We start from the raw sequence: 8,419 nt of genomic DNA, 5'->3' as shown, positions 1-8,419 counted from the left end.
CGGTCTGATATCTCAGTCAGATGCATGACAGACTAGACAGACCAACAATCTCCATAGCCTTAACCATCTCAGGGCGATCTTGTCTACACCTGGTGCGTGGAGTTTCTTGATCAGCTCTGTGATTTCTACCATATGGGTCAAGCTTCCCCTGAGGCTTCCAACCCTGTTTCCTCAGCACTCTGCTGACACAGACTCTGCACATGGTAACTGTGTTAAGGTGTTTCTTGACGTGCTCCTTCCACTGCCTTCAATCAGATTCATCATTTTGCCCTCCAAGATGTACACCTCCCCTTCCAGAGGCATTGAATGACTTGCCAGAACATCGTCAAAGCCTCACTACACTTTTGGGCTTACCAGATCTGTTGGCCAGCCTTCCTTGTCATCTGATCAGTGAAACAATCTTCTTCTTAACTTCACCTGAGCGTCCGAGACCTAAGCTCGCAGGTTTCATGATACGACTATGAAGTCAATGATTGACCTTTGGCTGACAGTAACAGTTTTACCTGTAGTATTTTCAACTATTTACCTTCTTTTACAGATTGTCTCAATTTTGTTACAACATTATCTGTACAGATGATGAACAAATAAAATCACATAAGAAAGAAATAATTTGTTACCATAAAGATACAGATTTTGATGAAATAAAAAAATATCTTTTAAAATCAAATAAATAATTTACATGTTAAATGTAAATGAAACCAAGCAGCACAAAATTATACAGAATAAAAAATAAATTTTAAATAATAGTAATTTGTTCTTTTACGTTTCTCTTTAAAATTACATTGGTTTACCTTATTTAAATCCCCTAAAAATCTATTATTTTACAGACATTTGCTGTTTTTTTTCACTGTTTTTACAATTTTTGAAAGTTGAAATATTTGATTGTTTTTAACATATTTTTTCTGACTTTGTTGCTGCAGTTTTTCACAGTTTTTTTTTTCTCACAAATTGTGTTTTTACATTGTTTACTAGAAGTAAGATTGCTTTTTATGAAAGCCTGCCCGAAGCCCAATGCTGTGTGCTTGTAATCATTGCAAAATTACACCCAACAATAAATTACTGAGCTTGTTTTCAGATCTTGCTTTGTGTTTTTCGTCTAACACACTTTTTACATCTGTGTGCTCCACCAGCCGTCCAGATATCGCCCTCCTCTGGTTCCTGATCCCCTTCAAAGCAGCCAAACACCTGATCTGTGACCAGTACAGGTGGCTGACCATCAAGATTCTCACTGTTCTGCTGCTGCTGGCCATCGTGGCTCTTTTCCTCTACAACATGCCTGGATACATGGTCAAGAAGATGTTGGGAGCTTAAAGACAACAGCTCAGCTTTTCACTTTTTCCAGTGGTGTGCCTTCAGTAAGAATTTGTATTGTTTTGGGAATGTTTTTTTTCCAATTTACCATTTAAAAAAGTAATTGAAAAGAGCACTATTACAATAGCAGAGCTTGTAATGCATCCTGAGTGTATCTATTAATAGTTAATTATGTGTACAAATCTCATATTGCTTCTGTTGTTGTGATAATTATGGAGTTTTTCTTGAAATGTTTTCTGTAATCCAGTTAAATCATTTCAATGTCCACTGCTCCCCTTTGTCAGAACACATGACTACTTAACTAGTTCAAACATTTTATTGATCAATGGAATGCAAGAAAAAGCATATTTAACATAGTTGATGTGTTGGAATTAACAACTTCCTGCTTCTGTGTCAATGTATGATATTTCAAATTTGTGAATAAATTGATGTCTAGATCATTCAGTTTTCTGGTGGTATATCTGTATATGTGTCCTTGTTTATGAAAAAAAACAAATACTCTATTTAAGTACACCTTTTAGGTAGTTTTATTGGGTTATTTCTGCTTCCAATCCACTACGTCAGAATGAAATATTGTACTTTCTACTTTACGTCATTTATTTGACAACTTGTGTTACTTTTAAGATTAAAATTTTACTTATTAGATAATAAGAAGAACCTTTAAAATAAATACATTGTTAAATGTTGTTTAATTCGGCCAGCAAGACACTGTGAATAATAACCATTATCTGTCAGATAATGTAAGTAACTTGTGTTACTTTTAAGATTAAAATTTTACTTATTAGATAATAAGAAGAACCTTTAAAATAAATACATTGTTAAATGTTGTTTAATTCGGCCAGCAAGACACTGTGAATAATAACCATTATCTGTCAGAAATCTATGTATGTTATAACTGGTCATTTGTCTTTTTTAAAATAATGCTTTACTGTATTTAAATCTGTAATAAAATCAATTTTAAAAAAATGCAATTTTACAAATATTTGCCATTATTTGAATGAAACATTTTGTATATGTAGGATTTTTAAATGATAAATATAATATTTTATGGTGTTTTACAGATTTTTCCCTGTTTTTTTATGATACAAACAACAATAAATCACAGAAAATGTTTCCTGGTGACGATAAAACACACAAACAGGCCAAACCTGTTCATAATCGCCATATAAAAAATAAAATAAAAAAATTACAAATACCAATAACTCCACCAAGGAACGGCGGAGTTATGTGACAACTGGCATAAGTTTGTCTGTGTGAAACCTTTCTCAAAAACAGACTAATGGATTTAGATGAAATTTTCAGGGGAAGTCAGAAATGACACAAGGACCACCTCAATAAATTTTCACAGTGATGCAACTTATAGACAGCTTTGTTAATGATTTCCCATTGCGAGATATGGCTGCCGACACGGCATCGCTGTAACCATGACAACAAATGAACACTGCGTCTGTTACCTACTGATGATCTCTACTTACCTATTGAATAAAACCAACAAAAGGTCCCAAAAAACAACTTTGATGAAAATGTCATAGGATGTCATGTTAAATATGACAATAACGTCATAGTTTAGTATGTCATCCAAAATGTCAAAAAATATCATATGTCGTCCAAAACGACATGATATATGCTGTAGTTTTCACTGTGTTTACAGTTTTTGAATGCTACAGTAATGCCTTGTTTTTTTGCATTTTTTGGCACACCTGCTGTCATTTTTTTTAGTGTCTAATCTTGTAGACGTAAGATTGCTTTTTTTTTTTGAAAATGTGTCAAAAAGTTTACATGATGTGCTTATAGTCATTCAAACACTAACAAAAAATTACACATTTTGATTTATGATACTACTGAAAGTTCACAGTAAATTACTTCTTAAATGGCCTTCTTCTCACATTTTACTTGAAGTTATTTGTCTAACACACTTTTACATCTGTGTGCTCCACCAGCCGTCCAGATATCGCCCTCCTCTGGTTCCTGATCCCCTTCAAAGCAGCCAAACACCTGATGTGTGACCAGTACAGGTGGCTGACCATCAAGATTCTCACTGCTCTGCTGCTGCTGGTCATCGTGGGTCTTTTCATCTACAACATGCCTGGATACATGGTGAAAAAAATGCTGGGGGTTTGAAAGATCTGCTGGATTTTACTGTTTTACACTGTAAAGAAGTCATTTTACTTGTGTTTTTTGAAAGTGTGCTTTGCCATTTCACAGAAAAAGAAAATCAAATTGTAGATTAGAAATACACAAAAAGTCAAACTTCCTCCCATATTGACATATAAAATCCATTACTTCAATGTATTGGTAAAAATTATTGTTATTTCACGTAATGGGTAACTTTATTTTGATTTGAAATTCTAATTATTAGGCATATTGTTGTTGTGATGGTTGTGGTTGCTGCTTCAAGATAGAACTTTGTTTTGATTTATTGTGTTTATTGTGAAGTAATTTATGAATAAAAGTTTCTACTCTTAACATCATCTGACAGTTTGCATTAAACTTTTAGAGTTATGACAACTTCTATTGAAACTATCTTCACCCCACAAACTACACTGAATTGGGGAATTAGCTTTTTGTCTATAGGGAGTGGTAGCATAAAAATGAAGTTGTTCCAAGTAGCATTTCCATGCTATTTATAGGGAACTTTTAAGTGTTGTATGTTTCACTACTATCACTATAAACACAAGCTTTTAAGTTGGCAAATTAATTATGTGGTGGGTAGGGCGCTTGAAATCTGTTTTCAAGATGAAGGAAAAAAACTATCTACCAAGCCAATTTCATTAACTTTTACCACATTGCATCAACTTCATTGTAGTTTTTGATCGACTAATGCAGAAATTTAAGCTCGAAATAAAAACAGTTTACATTTTTATTTCAATTACCAGCATTACAATGTAAACCCTACTGATCACAATTACGATTACAACTTTAAAGGTTTATCTAAATTTGAAATTTGAAATTTTCTTTTGCAACCATGTATTTTATTAAGTGGCAAACATAGGTCCCTTGAATTACTTTTTAGAGTGTGGAGAATCAATCCTGATGTTTCTCGAGTGGTCCATGACTTGCAATATAACTGGCTGTCAGCTGTGACATTGAGCAGGTGAAACTGAAGACTGATTAACGTCTGTGTCCTCTCCTGTCATCTATCCTCGCTTCCTACTTCTTCTCGCTTGAAATGTGGGTGAAGGAGGAGAGGAGAACGTAGAAAGAAGAAAGAGAAGCATGGCAGGGGTGAATCACATTCTGTTAAAATTCATGATTTGGAAAGTTAAAGTTTTCTTGGAGAATACGGGAATCGATCCCACTACCTCTCGCATGCTGCTGCACTCTGCCGTGAGAGCAAAGTAAGCCCGAAGTAAACCCAAGCCAGCCAATCAGCGCACGACCTCATGTTCCGTCGGGCCAATCACGTCCCGAGCCTGTGGGCTTACTTTTGACCAATCACGTTCCATCTCCCGGATCCTTTTTAAACTCTCGGAGGAAAATGATAAACAGTCATCCACAGCTGTCAGGACTATCTTTTAGCAAGCGGTAAGTTTAAACATATTCTCTTTTTCAACAGCTACAAATTTGGTGGAAGTGTTGCTTTTAGTGATTTTTTAATAAATAACAAATAAGAGGATTATATTTTTCTGGAAGTAAAAGGAAACGTTGCTTATCCGTAGTTTCGCTAACTTAAGTGTAGCTGCACTTCGTTCACCATGTTTTAACTGATAGATCATTTTTTTATATTAAAATAGCTGAACTTCATTTGCATATTGGGTCATTTCTTATGTTGCTGCTGTTTCATTGCAATTATATTTTAAAAATATCACTTTAAATACAGATAATTATAAGAAAATCCTGGCTCTGAAGTACTCAGTGAACCGATGCGTCATCTGAATAGGAATAGGAATAATATAAAATGTAACTGACTGAGCTTTATTAATTAAATCGATACATTTCAAATTGAAAGAAACACAACACTGACTGAAAGATTTCAGTCGATTAAACCTTAAATTCTTTTGCCTAAGAAAACGATCCTTTAATGTCTTACCTTAAAATGACCTACATTTTTAAAAAATATAGATGTAAAGTAAAAGTTTCACACTAAAGATGAATCACTGATGAACATTTAATGGCATTAGCTCAATTATTATGATGAAACAGAAATCCATTTCTAATATTTCGATCAAATATGTTTATGTCTATAAAATATACTGGACATCAATAAAAATGTCTGCATAGTGAAATATATGAAGTCCCCCCCCCCCAGGGTTATTGTCTTTGATAATAAAGTGTGATAGACATTGTACGTTCCTCACACTCACCTGGTTCCACCTGGTTACAGGTGAAACACCTCACGAGCTGAACATTTGCTTATCAACAGACATTTTCCGATGTTCACTGAACGCCTCACAGCACAGACTGCGGTCGATGCTGCTCAGTGGCTGGGTGATCAGACAGGTGTGAGAGAAAAAATTACGTTGAAAAGAGTGAGATAAAGTGTCCTTATTTAAGAGTAGTCCAAGATGAAAGCGATTGATTTTATCCACATGTGTTGTTCTCTATGGGCGCACGCAACAGCGCTACGTCTTTTCAGAGCGGAGCGCATTTTTAAATTTTAAAGGGCGTAGAAGCTAAAAATCATGATTGTGATGAATGATTATTTAATTTTGTACAGTTCTCGTCTTTGTAATTTTCTCTGGGTCGGTATCTTCCTGCCTGTAGTCTGATCTGTCACGTCCACTGTAGTCTGGTCCGTTGCAGTCTCCATGATGACGTTTCACGAGCACGTGAGAACCAAGTATGGACAGTTACGTACTGAAAAACGGTCACAGTCTTCTTACCGCAAAAGTACAAAGCTGCTCGTCTTCTCCTCCGGCATCAGGAAACGTCTTCAAAGCTTCTTCAAAGTCAAACGGAATACAATCAAAGAATCAAAGTAACGTCATTGGTGTATTCAGGTGCAGTCGGACAACGAAGTTGGGTTCAGAAGCGTCACAAATCGGAATATCAGTAATCTAAATTTCCAACGATCACGGGGGGCCACTGCCCCCTGTAATCTGCAAGTGGTTTCGAACTTAATTTAACGTGAATTAGCAAGAAAGAACCTGGTTGAATCTAACGTGATCATGACAGATTACAAAAACAAAACTTTACAGACCTGAGTGTCCAATAGCCACTTAAATTGGTGCAAATGCAGAGGATTGCTGCTTAATTTCGTTGTACACTATTCATATACAACAAAACTATTCTCTTCTCTTCTATTCTTGTCTATTCTATTCTATTTTATTCTATTCTTTTTTGGGTGCCATTTCTCCTCTTCACCAGCAGATGGGAGCACATCACAACAAATACATTGGGAGGTGTTATGAGACAGGGAATGCAAGTTACATGTTCCAGTCATTTAAAAATAACAGTTCGAGTGTGAAATGGTGCAAATTACCATTAATAATTATAGACACAGTAAAAAGGAGTGGACTATGGTGTCTAATTGGATAATTTAGCCTGCCTCGAGTTAATACTGTACAAGGGGATTAGCTCAAATGGTAGAGCGCTCGCTTAGCATGCGAGAGGTAGCGGGATCGATGCCCGCATCCTCCAAGAAAATTTTTACTTTCCAAATCATGAATTTTAACAGAATGTGACTGCTGCACTCTGCGATTACAGTAAAGTAAGCCCAAAACAGCCAATCAGCGCACGACCTCATGTTCCGTTGGGCCAATCACGTCCCGAGCCTGTGGGCTTACTTTTGACCAATCACGTTCCATCTCCCGGATCCTTTTTAAGTTGTCGGAGGAAAATGATAAACAGCCATCCACAGCTGTCAGGGCTATCTTTTAGCAAGCGGTACATTTAAACATATTCTCTTTTTAACAGCTAAATGTGTCTTAGACATTAACTGTATCCTGTTGTTGTTAGCGTGACATGTTTATTGCGAAAAACAGAACTTTGGTAATGCGTAGTGTGACGTTGATGCTAAAATATTGGGTACACAACAAAGAGAGCACATAATACCGACTTTTCTGTGATGTACATCTCCCTTTCACTAGTTGCTTCAGAGTATATAGCGCTCGGGGAGTAGCTAACGTAAGTTTATAATGATGTCGTCATAATAATGCTTGTTATCGTAAAGTAATCTGACGACTCTTGCCATCATAATCACGTAATAATACTTCTACAAAAATATGTGCTCTGTGGAGGTTCTGGCCAGCTGAATATATTACGTTTTAGAGCCGTTTTATGATCGTAATTTTATGAAATATCATAAATGCCCGCCTAAAACCTCTTATTCATTGTGTGCACCCCAGTATAATTATGGGATCACCTGCCATAAAATGACGATTTGTACATGGTATTACACCAACAAGAGTATACCAACAAGTGTTATTGTTTTAACAATTAGCAAAGTTAACACTGTATTTTTTTTAATACAAAATAAATGTACGTCACGCTTAATTTAAATCAACGCGGTTGCGTTTGGGCGGCGGCCTGGCTGCTGTCACGACAGTGCAGGTAGTACAACAAAACTAAAAATGATAAGTCTAGGAAGCAAATATATCTGGCATAGCTTTAATGTTATGGATGGAAGAATCTGCTCTATTGGGTGGGACTATATAATGGATACAATGTCACGGAAGAATGGCACTAGCGTCTGCTTAAAACAAGGATCGTGAGATCGCAACAGACTCTGGTATACACGTTGTTTTTCATCTCTGAACCGTAGTATGCTCAAATGTTACTGGAGCATCCTCCATTCACTTTTCCGTGAAAACTCGCCTCCTTTTTACGTCATTTGCATCATTTTCGCGAGTGCGATTGGGCCCCATCTTCATCTATGTACAGTGTTTAGTGTTTGAACCTTGAAATTAGGTGGGGGAACAGACGGGGACGCGAACTCGCTCCCTCCATTTTCTTCACACACTCATTAACACTCTGACCTGCACAACCAAAAATGTGTCAGGCCGATAATGAGTAGCCTGTTTTTGTGCAAGTTACTAAAGACTGTCACATTTTTAACTTCTAAATGGGCTTCACTGTAGCCCAAATATAATCTCTGGCTAAATTCGATACTTTGGAGGGTTCATTTTATGTTCACACACGCTTCCTGCAACACACGTACAGTCTTGCA

This window comes from Acanthochromis polyacanthus, chromosome 1 (genome assembly GCF_021347895.1).
Source record: "Acanthochromis polyacanthus isolate Apoly-LR-REF ecotype Palm Island chromosome 1, KAUST_Apoly_ChrSc, whole genome shotgun sequence".
In the NCBI taxonomy this organism is placed as follows: domain Eukaryota; kingdom Metazoa; phylum Chordata; class Actinopteri; family Pomacentridae; genus Acanthochromis; species Acanthochromis polyacanthus.
The sequence above is the reverse complement of the archived record's forward strand: the minus strand, read 5'-3'. Positions refer to the sequence as shown.